A 22,321-nucleotide genomic window follows, 5' to 3' on the forward strand; every position below is an offset into this window, starting at 1 on the left:
TTTGTTTGCCACATCAGTCGAAAATGGTACAAAAATACAGAAAAAATAAGTCCGGGGGGGGGGGGGGGATAATAGGTCGCCCGCAAAAGGTTGGGTGCGTCATAATTAATCCGAGTATACGTTGGGGGTTTTTTTTTTTAATGTATTTTTCCTTAAAAAAAGGTACTATTTTATGAACGATTCCATTTCCGAACGAAACTTTGCTTATTTACTAAATACTTGGACAAAGGCAGCTTATGAAAACAAAATCTTGAGATCTAAATGAAACCTCTATAGAAGGAACTTCGAAAAATCAAGAATCATAGGAGCTTGGATAACAAGTAAAACACACAACCTTTATGAGTAAAACTCGGAAAACTGGGAGCATAAAATAATAATGCACTAGTATATGGTACTAAAACTTTATGCATATGGCTAAGAATCAATCATTTGAAAACCAAGATCATGTGAAAATCATGAATACACATAATGCATTAGTCACCATTTTTAGAAGTAAACTAGACAAATAAAATGTAAAGAACATGGACAAGGAAAGAACCTGTTAAGGATTTTTTTTTTTTTTTTTGTTTTTTGGATAACAAGATATGAGAAAAGAGTTGGAGAGTTGAGTAATGAACTCGAGGTTCGCACTCGAACACAACAATAGGTATAAGATCCGAACCTCGCCGAAAGAATCTCGAACACGAACTAAAACTCAATCAAATACATTTTTTATTTTTACTCCTAAATATCTATGTATTTTTCTTACTTGCGTTTTTCTGTGATTTGCATGGCTGATTTTTTCCCCCCTCTCTTGTGTAGTCTGTTGTGTGCAAAAACGAAAGCTTAGGAAATAGATAGTTGTGGTGAGGCTTTTTAATCATAAAACAGACACATGTAAATGGAACTTCAATATAATAAAGGGATGAACCTAACCAGCAACCAAAACACTATTTTTTAGAATTAAAAATACTTAACTACTCATGAGAATGGCAACTAACATGCGTGACTAGTAACTTATTAATTTTTCCAATGTGCAAATAATCAATCTTTATTAACGAACTTCAATCTTCAAGAGTATATAACCAAGAGGATGTTAATGCCATGAAGATATTTAAAAACCAAGTTATAAATTATAATGGAATGATAGTAAACCACGACATCAAACGAGGTTATAATTGATCAATCAAGAATTTCATTCCAAAGTACCAAACACCACATCAAAATTATAAAGAAGAAGGAATGGACCTCAAATGAATAATGCGGCTTTTATTTATGCAGTTCCACGACAAAACAGAGTTGGGACAGGAGTTTAATAAAGTGGACATCGTCGGAGCTCGATAACCCGACTGACCTTGCGCCGAACTAGAACTAAACCAGAGCTCAAACTCACACAAAGTTACAGATAGGAAGGAATTGGTTTGTTTCTCTCTTAATTTTTCTTTTTCTTTCCCTCTATCTGCTTGTGTTCTCCTTTTTGTTGTGTTTGTGTGTCTATTTATAATGAGGGGAAAGGGCAATGTGTGTGTATTTTGTAGTGTGAAAATAGGAAAGTGAGGGAGTGAAAAAGGGGGTGTAAAACTTTTTAGAAGAGGGATTTTAGGGATATGTTTGGTGCAATTTTTTCAAACAACAATATTGTGCATTTAATGTTACATATGTGTTTTTGACTGTAAAATTTTCATCTTTTTCCTTTTTTTCTTTTTTTTTTTTAATTAATAAAATAAATAAAATATAATGATGAAAAATGTTAGCTAACAACTTTTAGACTTTAATTGAAATTTAGAAAATTTAAATAATCGAACTAAGAAGAGTACTAAAATTACTAGCTTATTTATTAAGACCTGAATTAAAAGAAAACACGCACACATATATATATACATATAGTTTAACGTCTTATGTTTGGTCAAAAATTAGGTGTTCACAGCATGCCCCTCTGTGCTTGGAAACATGAAGAGTTTTCAAGCAAAGAAATGAACGATGTAACTGATTTTTGATCTAACCATTTATTTAAAATAGGAAAGGAAAGTAAAAGAAGAGAGGGGTGACCGAGCCCTGGTTTGGGGCAGCCTACATATCCCGGGTTTTAAGAGAATCAGGTCATATGTAGTTCAAGTGGATGAAGAGATGGAATGATGAATTGGAGAGTTGAGTGAGGCCTCGTCGAGATTTTAGTCCGTGGCTTCTGTTATTACACCAAAGGAAAATGAAAAATACAAAAAGAGAAAAGACAACATAAGATCCTATCTATTCTACTCGTCTTGAGTTTTCCCTTGGATCTTCACTTTGGCTCTTCAGTCGTCACCTCACCTTTCGTAGGTAATTTGATCTCAAAGTTTAATATTGAAGCTCAAATTTAAGACTTGAACTTGCAACTTTGAATGAGTCATTGATGCTCTTCCAGACGATATTTCGTGGAATATTCTTGAATGTTTGTTTCTTGATCAGAAGCTAAAAAGATAGAGCCTAAGACGCTGGGTCGCTGCATGCATTGTATCAAAGCTGACACTAGCTATCTTTAAGATTAAACGCCCTTCTTCTCTCTGATGAGAGCTGGAGCTTCATTTTTGCACATCAAGTTCGAGCTTTGCAGGGAAACCTGCAAGCCATCAAAACAAATAAAACCACACAAAATTTTATGCCCCAGTTTGTACTGGGAAAATTCTGTGGTTTATTAGTAAAACTGTAAACTAACCATGCTATATATAAAAATAAAAAAATAAAAACAAACTCGTAACTAGGAAGTGTTTATTCTAGGCGAAAAAGGAAATGGGATCTCAACTAAGACGTATTGTCTCGGGAGAAATTAGACTACGAGGGCGTATTGCCCGAAAGACCTCAAACTAAGACGTGTTACCCTAGGAGAAAAATAAAATGCAAAGGCGTATTGCCCAATCTCAAACTAAGACGTATTGTCTCAGGAGGAGAATGAAATGCAAGGGCGTATTGCCCGAAAGATCTCAAACTAAGACGTATTGCCTTAGGAGAAAAATGAAATGCAAGGGCGTATTGCCCAAAAGATCTCAAACTAAGACGTATTTCCCTTGGTGCCTAATCATCTATGCAAAACATGCTGGACTTTGGCATTCTCAAAGGTTGATCATAAGGTCTTTTGTTGGGATAGTCGAAAAGACCTAAATCAAAAAAGAAATGCCCCAGTTTCTAAGAATACTGGGGGATGTGGATTTTTTGGGTGGTGTGACCGAACCCCGAAAGGGCTGCCTACGTATCCTTCTGGAATCAGGTCGAGCGTAGTTCAACCCGGTTTAAAGATTTATTTTTTGTTTTTTTTTTTGTTTTGCATTTTGTATTTTGTCGGAAAAAGGAAAAAGTAGAGCATGAAAAACCTTCATCGTCCTAACCAGAGAATGCCAATCCTATATGAGACGGAGTGAAAAATGATCAGACGTAGTACCTTTTCCCCGCGTCTGCGTTAATAGCTATGTCTGCCCTTTCTCCTTTGATATCCGTCAGATGTAATGCTCCTTTATTTAACACCTTCTTGATGATGTAAGGGCTATGCCAACTCGGGGCGAACTTTCCTTTGTCCTTATCCTGGTGTTGAAGAATGCATTTTAAAACAAGTTTGCCCACTTCAAAGTTTCTCGGGCGTACCTTTTTGTTGTATGCGCGGGCCATCCTTTGTTGGTATAGCTAGCCAAAACAAACTGTTGCCAACCGCTTTTCACCGATTAACATCAACTTCTCTAATCGGGTTTTGATAAATTCAGTATCCTCTATCTTAGCTTCCGTAATAATACGGAGAGAGGGAATTTCGACTTCAGCCGGTATTACTGCTTCAGTCCCGTACACCAACAAGTAAGGCGTTGCGCTAATTGAAGTGTGAACAGTTGTGCGGTATCCCAAGAGTGCGAAAGGCAGCTTTTCATTCCATTGTCTGGTGTCGTGAACCATTTTCCTAAGAATCTTTTTGATGTTCTTGTTTGCAGCTTCAACGGCTGCATTGGCTTTTGGCCGGTAAGGGGTAGAATTACGATGCATAATTTTGAATTGCTCACATACATCCTTCATCAAATGACTATTTAGATTGGTTGTATTGTCAGTGATGATGGTCTTAGGGATATCAAAACGACAGATGATGTTAGAATGAACAAAATCTACCACCGCTTTCTTGGTGACTGCTTCCACCTATTTAGTGAAGTAATCAATTGCGACCAAGATGAATCGATGTCCGTTCGAAGCTTTTGGCTCAATTGGCCTAATGACATCCATTCCTCAAGCGACAAAAGGCCAAGAAGATGCTATAGGGTGTATCTCTGAAGGGAGTGAATGAATCAAATCACGGTGAAAATGGCAATGGTGACATTTTCTCACAAATCAAAAGCAATCTCGTTCCATGGTGAGCCAGTAATATCCCGATCGAAGTATCTTCTTTGCGAGGACGTATCCGTTCATGTGTGGCCCATATACTCCAGCATGTACCTCATTCATAATCTTCTCACCTTCTTTAGCATCTAAACATCTCAACAAGTTCAAGTCTGGGGTCCTTTTGTATAGGGTTTCCCCACTCAAAAAGAAACCACTAGCCATACGCCTAATAGTTTTTTTCTGACTTCCATTGGCATGTTCTAGATATTCGCTTGTCTTCAAGAATTGCTTGATGTCTTGGTACCACAACTCACTATCTGGTTCAACCTAGACTGTGTTACAGTAACCATTTTGGTCGCGAACTTGAACTTCCAAAGGGTTGATGCGAGTATTACCTGGATATGGGAGCATTGAGGCTAAGGTAGCCAAGGCGTCGGTCAACTCATGATAAAACCTTGGAATGTATCTGAACTCAATGGCCTTGAACCTTTTACTAATGTTCTCAACACATTGTTTATACAAAATGAGCTTGTTGTCTTGATTTTCCCATTCGCCCTGAGCCTGCCGAATAACCAAGTTAGAATCTCCCATCACTATTAGTTCATGCATGTCCAAGTTTATCACCATAGTCAGACCCATGATACAAGCTTCATACTCTGCTGTGTTGTTTGTACAAAAGAAACAAAGTTGTGCTGTTGCGGGGTAATGTTACCCCTTGGGTGATATGAGAATTGCCCCAATCCTTATGCCTTTTACATTGACTGCTCCATCAAAGTACAATTTCCAGGCATGGCTATCATCTAAATCCACTTCCTCGATAGAATTGACTTCTTCATCCGGGAAGTATGTATTCAATGGTTCATCGTCATCATCAATTGGGTTCTCCGCCGAGTCATCGGCCAAAGCTTGTGCTTTTATCACAGTGCAGGTGACATAGACAATGTCAAATTCTGTGAGTAAGATTTGCCATTTTGCGAGTTTTCCAGTTGGCATTGGCTTTTGAAAGATGTACTTTAGAGGGTCCATCCTGGATATAAGATAAGTTGTGTAGGACAAAAGGTAGTGCCTTAGTTTTTGAGCAACCCAGGTTAAGGCGCAGCATGTCCTTTCTAGGAGTGTGTACTTGGCCTTATAACTAGTGAATTTTTTGCTTAGGTAGTAGATCGATTATTCCTTCCTACCCGTAGCATCATGTTGACCAAGAACACATCCAAAAAAGTTGTCCATCATTGATAAATAAAGGAACAAAGGCCTACCAGGTTTTGGCGGGACCAGCATAAGAGGGTTGGATAAGTACTCTTTAATCTTTTCAAAAGCCTGTCGACAGTCTTTTGTCCACCTGATAGCGGCATCTTTCTTTAAAAGGTTAAAAATGGGCTCACATGCGGCCGTGAGTTGAGCTATGAACCTGCTGATGTAGTTTAACCTCTCAAGTAAACTCATAACTTCAGTCTTGTTTTTAGGGGTGACAGTTCCCGAATGGCCTTTATTTTAGAAAGGTCGAACTATATACCTCTTCTACTGACTATAAAACCCAAAATCTTTCCAGACGGAACTCCGAATGCACATTTTACTAGGTTGAGCTTGAGATTGTATCTCCGTAACCTCTCAAAGAATTTTTTTCAAGTCTTGCACATGATCAACTTGCGTTTTGGACTTGATGATCACGTCATCGACGTATATTTCGATCTCTTTGTGTATCATATCATGGAAGATGGTGGTCATAGCCCTCATATAAGTTGCTCCTGCGTTTTTTAGACCGAACGGCATGACTTTATAACAATAAGTACCCCATGGAGTGGTGAAGGCACTTTTCCCTCCGTCCTCTTCATCCATCAGAACTTAGTGATACCCATCGTAACAATCCACAAAAGACTGAATCTCGTGTTTGGCACAATTGTCAACGAGGATGTGGATGTTGGGTAATGAAAAGTTATCTTTCGGACTAGCTTTGTTCAAATCCCTGTAATCAACATAAACTCTGGTATTCCCGTCCTTTTTGGGCGCAGGCACTACACTTGCCAGCCAGGTGGTGTATCCGATGGCTTTGATCACATTTGCACTCATTTGCTTCATGATTTCCTCTTTCATTTTGTCACTTATATCTGACTTGAATTTTCTTTGTTTTTGTTGGACTGGTGGAAAATCAGGGTATGTAGCCAACTTATGAACTACTAAATCGGCACTTAGACCCGACATGTCATCGTAGGACCAAGCAACACATCTTTATATTAAAACAAAACTTGGATTTTGTCATCCCTGGTTCTTTGATCTGCATGAATGCTTATCTTTGTGTCTTTGACTTTCTCGGCACTTCCCAGTTTAATTGGCTCGGTTTCATTAAGATTAGGCTTAGGTTTATTCTCAAACTGCTCCAATTCTTTATTAATTTCCCTAAAAGCCTCATCTTCATCATACTCAACTTCTTGACTCATGGATTCGAGAATAAACAACTCTTTAAGATCGGGGGAGGAATTCCGCATGCATGTCATGTTTTTAAATTCGGCATTAACAAGATTGAAATAAAAAATAAAAGACAAAAATTAGAAAAGGAAAACAAAAGACAGAATATACTATGAAATCAAAATTTCCTTTCATTGAATTTTGAAAAGGATAGAAGGGTTAACACCAATACAAAGCAATTATTTAAAATATTTGGATTACAACCCTGACAATAATCCAAATATAGAAAAGGCAGCAAATCAAACTACTAAGACTCCTACCTTATGGGGAGAGGAGTTGCTTCCCAGTTGCTCAGCTCAACACCTTAGCCCAAGAGCTGTACATCAACACGTCTAGTACATTTACCGATCTGGACCGTGTTCACTTCATAGAATATCTACCAGAGGCCCTAACAGACTTCATCAATGTCCTCTTGAATGGCGGAAGCTTGATCCTCTGGAAATTGAGGATTGATGAAGGATTAGGAAAGGTGGGGAACTAGATTTAGCAGAGTCCAATCACTGTCTTTTTGGCTCTTACCTTTTCCTTTGTCAAACTTTATTGATTTGAATCTGAGGCCGACAGTGCCTTGATTGCTGAAAAGAGTGATGGGAAAACTTTATAAATACGTGCCCAAGCCTTTCCCAGGCTGATAACCATGCTTCAATATTGATGCTGCTACCATAACATAAGTAGAAGAGAGATGTGGCTGCAGAATAGGCTTTCCTTCCTCAAATTGATCGGCCGGCACCACCTCAAAAGTCTGGTAAACAAAAGACTCACAACCTGCTTTGGCTTCAATACATGGGACAGAGGGGTCTCTGTAAATGGATAGGTCATCCTCCCCATGAGTGATGATTTCCTGGTGGTTGTATTCAAATTTAACAACCTGATGTAGAGTGGAGGGGATGGCTCGGGCCATATGGATCCATGGCCATCTAAGAAGAAAATTGTAGGATGTTTCCATGTCCATCATCTGGAATACGATTTCGAAGTCCACCGGCCCAATTGCCATAGTCAACTCAATCTCACCGATCATGTCCCTCTTTGAACCATCATAAACACGAACACACACGTTATTGGTTTGAATCCTATTGGTGTTGATTTTCAAACTTTGTAACGTAGAGAGCGGGCATTTGTCCACCCCTGATCCTCAATCTATCATGACTCGCTTCACATAGTGTCCTTCATATTTTACTGTAAGATACAGGGCTTTGTTGTGCACGGCTCTATCCTCGGGCAACTCATCATCAGTGAAGGTAATTATGTTAGCTTCAAACATACGATTGGTCATCTTCTCTAACTTATTTACCGTGGTATCCTTTGAGATGTGGGCCTCGTTCAGGACTTTTATCAATACGTGGTGATGCTTTTCTGAGTGCAAGAGTAAAGATAGCAACGAATTTTGAGCAGGGGTCTTCTTCAGTTGGTTCACGATGGAGTAGTCAGGGACCTTAATCTTTTTTAAGAAGTCCTCTACTTCTTCCTTAGTGATAGGTTTCTTTATCGGCAATTGGCCTTCTTAGGCCATTTTCCCCTTCTTTAGCTCTTCTGGGATATAACATCTTCCGAAGTGGGTCAGTCCTCTTGCTTCGTCAATTTCTTCAATAATCTCTTTTCCTTGGTAGAGGACGACAGTCTTGTAATAGTTCCAAGGAATGGCCTTTGGGTTGGTTACAGGGAATTGCCCTACGGGCTTGATAAGGATAGGCTCTGTCAACTTTGTTAAGCAACTTTGGTTACGTCGTATTATCGGGAAGCCTCCTGGGACATACAACCTTGGCACAGCAGACCGAACCTCCAACTTCTTCTATTTTCTGGGGACGTACAAAATCTTGGTATCGAAATTGACACCTTTCGTATTCAATAATTCAACTGGTTTTGAACCTGTCTCTAGCTTTTCTCCCTCTTTAGCCATCCGAACCACCATCTCTGCTTTGTTAAAGCGTTTATACTCCCGATCATCACATATCATTCCAACAAAATGGATATTGTTATGGGCTGGAAGTGGGTTGGTGGTGATATTTGGGGTGTTTTGGTCATTTGTCACAACCACCACACCGAGATCAATTAGCTTTCCTATTTCCCCTTTCAGGGTCCAGCAGTTATCAGTATTGTGCCCAGGAGCCCCTGAATGATATTCACATCTTTCGTTAGCCTTCAATCCTGGAGCATCTGTATTCACTCGATGTAGTGGGATAGGTTCAATCACTCCCATCTTTCTTAACTTCTGAAATAGGCTAGAGTATGGTTCTGCCAATAGGGTGAAATTCTTTTTCTGTCTCTGTTCTTGTGGGTAGTTTTGAGCATGAGGAGGATTGTTAGGGACATGATAGGTTTCTTTGTCATGGACGGAGGTTTCCATGAGCCGAGACCCATGCATGTGGGCGATTTGGAGGCTGTGCCTATGGCTGAGCATTAAAACCTTATACGGTGAGGGGGAAATTGAGTACTGAGGAATATGAGGAGGGTAGTAATGTTGAGGATAGCTAGATTGCCATTGTTAAATTTACGTGTAGGGATGATCGGGCTTCTTCTGCCTAGACTCTGATGCTAACGAAGATGTTTCTTCTGTCCTTTTGCGGTTTCCAACTGCCTGAACTACTCTGAATGGCTTGCATGGTAGCTTTGACCGCCGCCTGACGTACAATCTTGCCTGACCTGTGACCATTTTCGACCATTTCTTCGATTTTGATGGTTGTGGAGAACGGTCTTCCAATTGCGGCTGTTAAATAGTGGAAATAATTCGAAACTTGAGCCTTCAAAAAGACATCAACCAATTCTTGTTCATCCAATGGTGGTTTGACCCTCGCAGCCTACTCTTTCCATTTAATAGCATATTCCCTGAAACTCTCATTTTGTTTCTTTTTCGTGTTCGAAAGAGTGTTGCGGTCAGGTACGATGTCGACATTGTATTGGAATTATCTGACAAAGTCTTGAGCCATATCATCCCAGATGTTCCAGCGGGTGATATCTCTGTCAATGAACCACTCTAAGGCAATGCTTGTGAAACTTTCGCCGAAGTAAGCCATCAGCAATTCTTCCTTCCCCCTGCTCCCCTAAGTTGGTTATAATATTTTTTGAGGTGAGCTAGGGGATCACCATGTCCATCATATTTATCAAACTTGGGAGTTTTAAATCCAAGTGGGTGTGGATATCTGGGAACATACACAAATCTTTGAAGGCGATGCTCTTATGCCCTCCAAACCCTTGCATGTTTTTCATGTGTTGTTCTATGCTCTTCATTTTTTTTATCATATATTTTTGTTCTAAGTTTAATTTTCACGTGGGCCTTTCAACTTCAGCCGGGGAACCGAACTGGTAAGAGTTGTTGGCCCCGAATGTTATCCCAGGGGCACAGTACGGCTCTGGATGAGTGGTGAATTGCCCTTATTAATTTTCCCTTTGAACCACCGTTGGTTGCGAAAAGGAATAGATCGGTGCAACATGTTGGTAGTGAGATTGACCATGATGGCACGCCTTGGGACGTGCGAACGATGGTCCCGGCCATATTGACATAGTTCTCAAGTGGACCATACCTGTGCGGGTAAAATGGATCGTGTATTAGAACTTGAGTGGAGGAGGTTTGGATAGTTGTGACCTCAGGGAACCCAGGGATGGATGTTGGTGGCTCCAGGCCATTGGCCCAAGCTTGCCACAGTTGTGACATAGCCTTTCTTAGCATCCGATTTTCCTCGACAGTGGCTGAATCTCCTATGGTTATCTGAGCAGGAGTTTCTTCTTGACTCACGGCACTCTCAACGTTGGTTTTCATTGGCACGCTCCCATTTGACCTAGTAATGTACGGATGTTCTGCCAAGTTACCACAAATCAACCACCTAAAGTTTACTCTATAATGACAGAAACAACAAATATGTTAAGGTTAGGCATTTTGCATATATAATAATCACACATTGTATGTCATGCACCTAATATCATATCCATTGCTATCATGAGTTTGGAAGGCCTTATATCTCATCCCGGCTTATTTGCTACGTTTCTTGTCGCAATTGTCTTCCCGGCTCCTTTTTTTTTTTTTTTTTTTTGAAAAATGTTTCATTTTTTTTGGTTATCTCTTGAAGTCGGCGCATCTCTCGAAGAGGAGTGTTGATCGGACACCGTCAAGTCCTATTAGCACCAAAAAAGGATAAAACGCGAATTCACAGATGACTTCTTCTTATGAGAACTAGTAGTAGTTCCAGGTGATCCGATTTGCAGTCAACGTAGGGAGAAACTTATTCCAAGCAGCAATTCCTACGAATCATGGCGCTGATGAATCAGATCATCGCGTAGTTCAAGGCTTACAAATAACAATTTTTTTTAACAAAAAGCAAATTTTTTTCATTAATTCCCAAAATATTTCTGATACGGTGACTCAAAAAGGATAATTTATTTAAAAACAAAGATGCAACAGAGTCGAAGTGATCGACTAAGAAAAATAAAACAGACTCTAAAAGGCCAACGACAAAGTCCATAATCAATGATGCCCTCTCAAGGTGTGTTGGGCCTTAATTGTCCTCCCAAACTTGAATATATACCAGACAATGTTGTTGGCAAGTGCGGGGCGATGGAGATAAACACCATAAACATTAATCAAGGTCTCCTTGAGTTGAAACTCTCGTCTTTTGGCGTCCTCCATATTCTCATAGTAGTTTTGCAACCAATGTTGGGTAGTATGAGCAGCATGCCTCAAATTTTCTTCTTGTTCCGGAAACTGATCTCAAATGTAACCAATAAGCCCTTTCCCTTTCAAATTATTCCTTTTGTTGTTCAGACTCAATCCGCTGCCTGTGCATGGCTTCTCTGGTGGTGCCCAAGTCCTTTTATAATTTTAGGATCCCAGCGTTTTGTTCTTTCTTAACTTGTCGAGCCAAACTAATCCTGCTCTCCAGTTCCTCCTCCAATCGGGATATCTTCTCCTCAGCCTCTCTGATATCTCCTTTCACGTCTTGTAAGGTAGAACGATAATCCTTGTCTAGACGAATATGGGCTTGCTGTTTGGTTATGATCACCCTAGGACGCTTCAACTCTTCACTCAATCTTTCTATGGTGCGCTGGTCTTTTCTTTTTCTATGGGACCCCCCGAGCATATCCATAGATAATGAAGAGTCCTGAAACCATGAGAGGTACTCAGGTGCCACTCTTCCTTTGTCCAGATCCTCCTCCATTTCATCTAATTCTGAAACCTTACTTTCGTGCCAAATATTCATAATTGCTTTCTCATTATGGGGCTGCTTCAGACCGAAATCATACATGAAATTGCTCATGTCATGTGTTAGTGGTATCTCTTGTAAACGGCCCAACTGGCGCATAACCTGAAGAGGAGCCTATTACTGGATGCCGTCAAGTCCTATTAACACCAAAAATGGATAAAACATGGATTCACAGATGACTTCTTCTTATGAGAACCAGTAGTAGTTCCAGGTGATCCGATTTGCAGTCAATGTAGGGAGAAACTCATTCCAAGCCGCAATTCCTTTCGGCAAGTTAAACATTTCAACCTTTTTCTCGTGGTCCATGACATGATTTAGCCATGACACATTGAAGTCCACAATGATTGGGCAGTAGAGGTGCTCTAACAACCACATTTGGAGTAGAATATTGCAACCGTCAAAACTACGTGTGCCCTGACTGCATCTGGTTAAAGCACAAAAAATACTTGAAAGGATCATAGGGACGAGAGTTGGGTTTTCCATTGTAGCCAAAACTTTAACTACACCTGCTAAACGAATATCAATACGTCCCTTCCGATCTGGAAAATCCACGCGCCTTAAGAACGCAACCATAAAAGCAAATCTCCTGTGCACATTCCCTGTTTCTATGCTTCCTCCCACTTTTAATTCACCCATATATATCTTTTGAACCCATCAGTGTGCCCATACCTTCGAAACAAGAAATCCAAAGTAACCCATTTGTCACCTAATCCATCATACGTCCCGTGATTGACGTGCAAAAGTTTTAGAAACTTGCCCACATTTACATTCGTTGGTACAATAGGATTTTGGCGGTGAAGGTTTGGGCTTGTTCCCACAATTTTAGCAATTTCTTCCACAGTTGGTGTCATTTCGAAGTCCGCGAAGCGGAACACATTGTTTTTTCGAATCCCAACAAGGAATTAGAGCCTCAATCATGTCCCTTCTAGGCTTGATCTTTATCATATGAACCAAGTGACCCATGTGATCTTTTATCATTCGTTGTTCATACTCCTCTATATCCCCCCCACCAATCTGACAGAAGCTGCGGTATATGGTTAATAATCAAATATACTGGAATCCCCTCGGACCTACGCCTCTTTTCACATCTTCCTCTTATTTGATTCGTGTTATATCTAGAAGTAAAGAGAAAAGTTAGGACTGTCACGACTTAGACTAGGTGACTGAAAAAAAACAAATGATACTTTAATTTTTTTTTTTTTTGGGACAATTTTGAGAAATTATGTTTATTTGAACATGACTTTTCGCCAAAAGGGCAATATATATTTTGCGACAAAAAAAATAGATCGTTTTTGCAAAACAATCCTTACCAACTTCCAAAGAAGATTTTAGGATTTTCTTGGCAAAAAGGACTGGACATCAGGAAAGATTTACAACTAAACGAAATTGGTGGCTACTTTGAGGAAAGAAAAAAAATATGAACCTAACTTTTTTTTTTTAATGGGGGCTGAACCTGGTGAAGGCTACCTACGTATCCCATCGAAAAGTGAGAATCAGACCCGCGTAACCCGTGATTTTTTTTTTTGACACCATTTATAAGATTTCAACCGGACCTTTGGGATTTTATTGAAAACGAATATTTTTTAAAGCTGGAGAAAAATTCTTTCACTCATTCGCTCATTTTAGTTATGCTAAAGCTAATTGACAAACAAAGCCTTCCAAAAAATGTTACACATAGCACAAAAGATAATCATGTTGGTCAAAAATAAGGTTACCTGTCCTAGACGGGCCCGACCCCTGTGCCAAGCCCCGCTAAGTCAAATGCACATGATGCAAATAAAACGTAGCCTACAAGGGATAGCCGTTGTTTATGGCATATTTTTCTAGGTTTTAAAATCATAAAGGAGAAGGTGTCTAGACATGGGTTCACCCGGGCGGACACCCGAGCCGAGAAGGGTCAGCATACCGGTAGTAGAACTCTTCCAGTTTTTTACTGATAATTCTCCCTGCCTAAAATATTAGGTGACTAAAATCCTTCACCAGGAGCTCTTAGGCACACGGGCTTTATCTCAGACAGAAAATTTGTGGAGTTGGTGAGCACACACAACATGACTACCTACAATCTCTTTGTGTATCATGTCATGGAAGATGGTGGTCATAGCCCTCATATAAGTCACTCTTGCGTTCTTTAGACCGAATGGCATGACTCTATAATAATAAGTACCCCATGAAGTGGTGAAGGTAGTTTTCCCAGCGTCCTCTTCATCCATCAGAACTTGGTGATACCCGACGTAACAATCCACAAAAAACTGAGTCTCGTGTTTAGCACAATTGTCGACGAGGATGTGGATATTGGGTAAGGGCAAGTTGTCTTTCGGAATAGCTTTGTTCAAATCCCTGAAATCAACACGAACTCTGGTATTCCCATCCTTTTTGGGTACAGGCACTACATTTGCCAGCCAGGTGGTGTATCCGATGGCTTTGATCACTTTTGCACTCAGTTGTTTCAGGATTTCCTCTTTGATTTTTTCACTCATATCCGACTTGAATTTTCTTTGTTTTTGTTGGACTGGTGGAAAATCAGGGTATGTAGGCAACTTATGAACTACTAAATCGACACTTAAACCCGGCATGTAATCGTAGGACCAAGCAAACACATCTTTATATTCAAACAAAACTTGGATTATGTCTTTCCTGGTTCTTTGATCTGCATGAATGCTTATCTTTGTTTCTTTGACTTCCTCGGCACTTCCCAGATTAATTGGCTCGGTTTCATTAAGATTAAGCTTAGGTTCAAGCTGTTCCAATTCCTTATTAATTTTCCTAAAAGCCTCATCTTCATCATACTCAATTTCTTGACTCACGAATTTGAGAATAAACAACTATTTAAGATATAGGGAGGAATTCCGCATGCATGTCATGTTTTTAAAGTCGGCATTAACAAGACTGAAACGAAAAATGAAAGACAAGAATTAGAAAAGGAAAAAAGACGGAATTTACTATGAAATCAGAATTTCATTTCATTGAATTTTGAAAAGGATAGAAGGGTTAACATCAATGCAAAGCAATAATTTTAAATATCTGGATTACAATCCTGACACTAATCCAAATATAGAAAAGGCAGCAAAACAAACTACTAAGACTCCTACCTTATGGGGAGAGGAGTTGCTTCCCAGTTTCTCAGCTCAACACCCTGGCCCAAGAGCTGTACATCAGCATGACTAGTACCTTCATCGATCTGGATCGTGTTCACTTCATAAAACATCTGTCGGAGGCCTTGACATACTTCATCAATGTCCTCTTGAACAGCGGAATCTTGGTCCTCTGTAAATTGGGCTTGATAAAGGATTGGGAAAGGTGGGGAACTGGCTTTGGCAGAGTCCAATCACTGTCTTTGTGGCTCTTTCCTTTTCCTTTGTCAAACTTTGTTGATTTGAATCCGAGGCCGACAGTGCCTTGATTGCTGAAAAGAGCGATGGGGTCCACAATTCACTGTAAATACGTGCCCAAGCCTTTCCCAGGCTGATAACCATGCTTCAACATTGATGCTGCTATCATAACAGAGGTAGAAGAGAGATGTAGCTGCAAAATAGGCTTTCCTTCCTCAAATTGATCGGCCGACACCACCTCAAAAGTCTGGTAAACAAAAGACTCACTACCTGCTTTTGCTTTAATACATGGGATAGAGGGGTCTCTGTATATGGATAGGTTATCCTTCCCATGAACGATGATTTCCTGGTGGTTGTATTCAAATGTAACAACCTGATGTAGAGTGGATCGGACGGCTCGCCCATGTGGATCCATGGCCTTCCAAGAAGAAAATTGTAGGATGTTTCCATGTCCATCACCTGGAATACGATTTCAAAGTCCACCAGCCCAATTGTCATAGTCAACTCAATCTCACCGATCGTGTCCCTCTTCGAACCATCATATGCACGAACACACATGTTACTGGCTTGAATCCTGTTGGTGTTGATTTTCAAACTTTGTAACGTAGAGAGCGGGCATATGTCCACCCCTGATCCTTCATCTATCTTGACCCGCTTCACATAGTGTCCTTCGCATTTTACTGTATGATACAGGGTTTTGTTGTGCACGGCACCATCCTCGGGCAACTCATCATCAGTGAAGGTAATTATATTAGCTTCAAAAATACGATTGGTCATCTTCTCTAACTGATTTACCGTGGTATCCTTTGAGACGTGGACCTTGTTTAAGACTTTTATCAATACGTGGCGTTGCTCGTCTGAGTGCAAGAGTAGAGATAGCAACGAAATTTGAGCAGGGGTCTTCTTCAGTTGGTTCACGATGGAGTAGTTAGGGAACTTCACCTTTTTCAAGAAGTCCTCTACTTCTTCCTCAATGACAGGTTTCTTTATTTGCAATTGGCCTTCTTGAGCCATTTTGCCCTAATTTAGCTCTTCTGGGATATAACATCTTCCGGAGCGGGTCAGTCCTCTTGCTTCGTCAACTTCTTCAATAATATCTTTGCCTTGGTAGAGGATGCCAGTCTTGTTATAGTTCCAAGGAACGACCTTTGGGTTGGTTACAGGGAATTGCCCTACGGGCTTGATCAGGATAGGCTCTGTCAACTTTGTTAAGCAACTTTGGTCACGTCATATTATCAGGAAGCCTCCTGGGACATACAACCTTGGCATAGGCACCGAACCTTCAACTTCTTCTGGTTTCCGGGGATGTACAAAATCTTCGTATCGAAATTGACACCTTTCGCATTCAATAATGCAACTGGGTTTGAACCTGTCTCTAGCTTTTCTCCCTTTTTTGCCATCCCAACCACCATCTCTGCTTTGTTAAAGCGTTTATACTCCCGATCATCACAAATCATTCCAACAAAATGGACATTGTTTATTTGGAAGTGGAATTCTTGCCGGTGACATTTGGGGTGTTTTGGTCATCTGTCACAACCACCACTCCGAGATTAATTAGCTTTTCTATTGCCCCTTTCAGGGTCCAGCAGTTATCAGTATTATGCCCGGGAGCCCCGGAATGATACTCACATCTTTCGTTAGCCTTGAATCCTGGAGCATCTGTATTCACCCGATGTGGTGGGATAGGTTCAATCACTCCCATCTTTCTTAACTTCTGAAATAGGCTAGAGTATGGTTCTGCCAATAGGGTGAATTTCTTTTTTTGTCCCAGTACTTGTGGGTAGTTTTGAACATAAGGAGGATTGTAAGGGACATGATAGGTTTCTTTGTCGTGGAGTTTCCCTGAGCCGAGACCCATGCATGTGGGTGATTTGGAGGCTGTGCATTTGGCTGAGCATGAAAAACTGTATACAGTGAGGGGGAAATTGAGTACTGAGGAATAGGAGGAGGTAGTAATGTTGAGAATTGCTAGATTGCCCTTGTTGAACTTGCGTGTAGGGATGATCTGGGTTTTTTTAAACCTCCCTAGACTCTGATGCTACCAAAGATTCTTCTTCTTTCCTTTTGCGATTTCCAAACTGCCTGACCCACTCTGAATGGCTTGCATGGTAGCTTTGACCGCTACCAAAGATGCTTCTTCTTTCCTTTTGCGGTTTCCAAACTGCCTGACCCACTCTGAATGGCTTGCATGGTAGCTTTGACCGCTGCCTGACTTACAATCATGCCTTACCTGAGACCATTTTCTACCATTTCTCTGATTTTGATTGCTGTGGAGAACGACCTTCCAATTGCGGCTGTTAAATAGTTGAAATGATCCGAATCTTGAGCCTCCAAAAAGACATCAACCAATTCTTGTTCATCCAATGGTGGTTTGAGCCTCGCAGTCTGCTTCCTCCATTTGATAGCATATTCCCTGAAACTCTCATTTGGTTTCTTTCTCATGTTTGAGAGAGTGTTGCGGTCAGGTACGATGTCGACATTGCATTCGAATTTTCTGACAAAGTCCTGAGCCATATCATCCCAGATGTGCCAGCGGGTGATATCTTGGTCAATGAACCACTCTGAGGCAACGCCTGTCAAACTTTCGATGAAGTAAGCCATAACAATTCTTCCCCCCCCCCCCCCCCCCCCCGCTCCCCTAAGTTGGTTGCAGTATTTTTTGAGGTGAGCTAGGGAATCACTATTTCCATCATATTTATCAAACTTGGGAGTTTTAAATCCACTTGGCAGGTGGATATCTGGGAACATACACAAATCTTTGAAGGCGACGCTCTTTTGCCCTCCTAACCCTTGCATGTTTTTCATGTGCTGTTCTATGCTCTTCATTTTTCTTATCATATCTTCTTGTTATAAGTTTAAGTTTCACGTGGGCCTTTCAACTTCTGCCGGGGAACCGAACTAGTAAGAGTTGTTGGTCCGAATGTTATCCCAGGGGCACAGTACGGCTCTGGATGAGTGGTGAATTGCCCTTCTTGATTTGCCCTTTGCACCACCGTTGGTTGCGGAAAGGAATAGATCGGTGCAGCATAAGTAGTAGTGAGATTGACCCTTGATGGCACGCCTTGGGGACGTACAGCTGATGGTCCAGCCATATTGACATAGTTCTCAAGTGGACCATACCCAGGCGGGTAAAATGGATCAGGTATTAGAACTTGAGTGGAGGAGGTTTGGATAGTTGTGACCTCAGGGAACCCAGGGATGGATGTTGGTGGCTCCAGGCCATTGGCCCAAGCTTGCCACAGTTGTGACATAGCCTGTCTTAGCATCCGATTTTCCTCGACAGTGGCTGAATCTCCTATGGTTATCTGAGCAGGAGTTTCTTCTTGACTCACGGCACTCTCAACGTTGGTTTTCATTGGCACGCTCCCATTTGACCTAGTAATGTACGGATGTTCTGCCAAGTTACCACAAATCAACCACCTAAAGTTTACTCTATAATGACAGAAACAACAAATATGTTAAGGTTAGGCATTTTGCATATATAATAATCACACATTGTATGTCATGCACCTAATATCATATCCATTGCTATCATGAGTTTGGAAGGCCTTATATCTCATCCCGGCTTATTTGCTACGTTTCTTGTCGCAATTGTCTTCCCGGCTCCTTTTTTTTTTTTTTGAAAAATGTTGCTCATTTCATTTGTTGGTGGTATCTCTTGTAAACGGCCCAACTGGCGCATCTCTCGAAGAGGAGCGTATGACTGGACACCGTCAAGTCCTATTAGCACCAAAAATGGATAAAACGCGGATTCACAGATGATTTCTTCTTATGAGAACCAGTAGCAGTTCCAGGTGATCCGATTTGCAGTCAATGTAGGGAGAAACTCATTCCAAGCCGCAATTCCTTTCGGCCGGTTACACTTTTCAACGTTTTTCTCGTGGTCCGTGACATGATTTAGCCATGATGCATTAAAGTCCACAATGATTGGGTGGCGGTAGAGGTGCTCTAACAACCACATTTGGAGTAGAATATTGCAACCGTCAAAACTTCGCGTGCCCTGTCTGCATCTGGTTAAAGCACGAAAAATACTTGAAAGGGTCATAGGGACGAGAGTTGGGTTTTCCATTATAGCTAAAGTCTTAACTACACCTGCTAAACGAATATCAATGCGTCCCTTCCTATCTGGAAAAACCACGCGCCTTAAGAACGCAACCATAAAAGAAAATCTACTGTGCTCCTTCCATGTTTCTATGCTTCCTCCCACTTTTAATTCACCCATATACCTTTTGAACCCATCAGTGTGCCCGTACCTTCGAAACAAGAAATCCAAAGTAACCCATTTGTCACCTAAGCCATCATACGTCCCGTGATTGACGTGCAAGAGTTTAGAAACTTGCCCGCATTTACATTCTTTGGTACAATAGGCTTTTAGCGGCGAGGTTTGGGCACTTTCACGAAGTTAGCAATTTCTTCCAAAGTTGGTGTCATTTCGCGATGCTGTGGCGGAACACACTGTTTTTTGATTCCCAGCAAGGAATTAGAGCCTCAATCACGTCCCTTCTAGGCTTGATCTTTATCATATGAACCAAGTGACGCAAGTGATCTTTGATCCTTCATTGTTCATCCCACTCTACATCCCCCTACCAATCTGACAGAAGCTGCGGTATCTGGTCAACAGTCAAATACACTGGAATTCCCTCGGACCTAGGCCTCTTATCACATCTTCCTCTTACTTGATTCATGTTATATCTAGAAGTAAGGAGAAAATTTTAGGATTGTCACAACCCTTGACCTAGACTAGATGACTGCACAACACACTTAGACTAGATGACTAAAAAAAACAAATGACACTTTAATTAATTTTTTTGGGGGGAAAATTTTGAGAAATTATGTTTATTTGAACAAGACTTTTCGCCAAAAGGGCAATATATATTTTGCGACAAAAAAAAAAATAGATTGTTTTTGCAAAACAAGCCTTACCAACTTCCAAGGAAGATTTTAGGATTTTCTTGGCAAAAACAACTGGACATCAGGAAAAATTATAACTAAATAAAATTGGTGGCTACTTTGAGGAAAGAAAAAAAAAATATGAACCTAACTTTTTTTTTGACACCATTTACAAGATTTCAACCGGACCTTTGGGATTTTATTAAAAACAAATATTTTTTAAAGCTGGAGAAAAATTCTTTCACTCATTCGCTCAATTTAGTTATGCTAAACCCAGTCGACAAACAAAGCCTTCCAAACAATGTTACACATAGCACAAAAGATGATCATGTTGGTCAAAAACAAGGTTACCTGTCCTAGACGGGTCCGACCCCTGTGCCAAGCCCCGCTAAGTCAAATGCACATGATGCAAATAAAACGTAGCCTACAAGGGATAGCCATTGTTTATGGCGTATTTTTCTAGGTTTTAAAATCATAAAGGAGAAGGTGTCTGGACATGGCTTCACTCGAGCGGACTCCCCAGCCGAGGAGGGTCAGCATACCGGTAGTAGAACTGTTCCAATTTTTTTATGATAATTCTCCCAACCTAAAATATTAGGTGACTAAAATCCTTCACCAGGAGCTGTTAGGCACACTGGCTTTATCTCAGACAGAAAGTTTGTGGAGTTGGTGAGCACACACAATGTGACTACCTATAAGAAGCCTCAGATAGGGTGCGATAGAAGACAATTTATATGTACAGTTACACAATATCAAAGCAGTAAATGAGCAGGCAAAGAGCACATTAGGCCAACAAATACAGTGTATATCCAAGAAATAGCTGAAGCAAAAAATGAGTCAATATGCAAAGCTCGAATTTTGATTAGTCCCTAGCAGAGTCGCCAGAGCTGTCACACCCCTTTTTCACCCCGGATAAGGATTTTATGATCTAAAAGGGTTTTTCCAATTGAAGTGATGGTTTTGAAAAGGGATTATTTATTTTACAAAGTCGCCACTTGGAATGGAGTTTAAGTGTTCTAAGTCACCTTATTGAATCCTTAATCAAAAGAAAATGATTCTTTATCATGGTCTGCGAAAATAAAAGACCAGGTACGGAATTCTGTTGACTAGGAGGAAGGTATGAAGCACCCCCAAGTCCCGTGGTTCAAGCACGGTCACTTTTATTTTTTATTTTTTATTTATTTGCTTAAAAATGTGACTCTCTCCAAAAAAGAATACTTATTATATGGTAACTCACATGGTTTATTAATGTCAAATGCGTAAAAGTACAAGTTATTATCTTTTCAAAATTTACATAAATAATCTAAAAAATTAATGTCTATAACCTAAGGCTAACATGAAATTCAAGGAACTGAGAATACCTTCAATTAATCCAAACTTGGATAGTAAAAAGTTCTTAAAAAACGTAACCCACTAACTTCACATATGAAAAAAAAAAAACATGTTGTAAGATTTTCCTTCCAAAGCATTATTTTAACAAAAAGAAAAACTACTCCATAGGCTAAACTAGGAAAACAAAACAAAAATCTACTTTGACTCGACTTAACGTAGCAAAGCTTCAAATTAATCTTCATTTAAACTATGTATACCGGAAGGTGAGACATTAACTTCTGGAACGAAAAATGCATGAGTCTATTTTATATGAAAGAGGAAGAACTTTAATAAGGCTAATGAAAACTTTAAAATACATGTTCCTCACTTAAACTTAATAAAAAAAAAAAGGTCCTATTTTATGAACGAATCCATTTCCGAACTAAACTTTGCTTATTTACTAAATACTTAGAAAAATGCAGCTTATGAAAACAAAATCTTAAGATCTAACGTGAAGCTACGAAACCCCTACAGAAGGAACTTTGGAAAATCAAGAATCATAGGAGCTTGGATAACACAGGTAAAAGCTTACAAAACCCTTTATAAGTAAAACTCAGAAAACTACGAGCATAAAATAATAATGCACTATTATATGGTACTAAAACTTTATGCATATGGCTAAGAATCAATCATTTGAAAACCAAGATCATGTGAAAATCATGAATACACATAATGCATTAGTCACCATTTTTAGAAGTAAACTAGACAAATAAAATGTAAAGAACATGGACAAGGAAAGAACCTATTAAGGATTTTTTTTGTTTTTTT

General features: G+C 40.1%; 1 pseudogene; it reads right to left on the reverse strand.

Moving 5' to 3' along the window:
• Positions 1–3,311: 3,311 nt before the first annotated feature.
• LOC132038483 (uncharacterized) lies at positions 3,312–17,893 on the reverse strand (annotated as a pseudogene).
• Between the last annotated feature and the right edge of the window lie 4,428 nt (positions 17,894–22,321).

Source organism: Lycium ferocissimum, chromosome 11, assembly GCF_029784015.1.
Source record: "Lycium ferocissimum isolate CSIRO_LF1 chromosome 11, AGI_CSIRO_Lferr_CH_V1, whole genome shotgun sequence".
Classification (NCBI taxonomy): Eukaryota; Viridiplantae; Streptophyta; class Magnoliopsida; order Solanales; family Solanaceae; genus Lycium; species Lycium ferocissimum.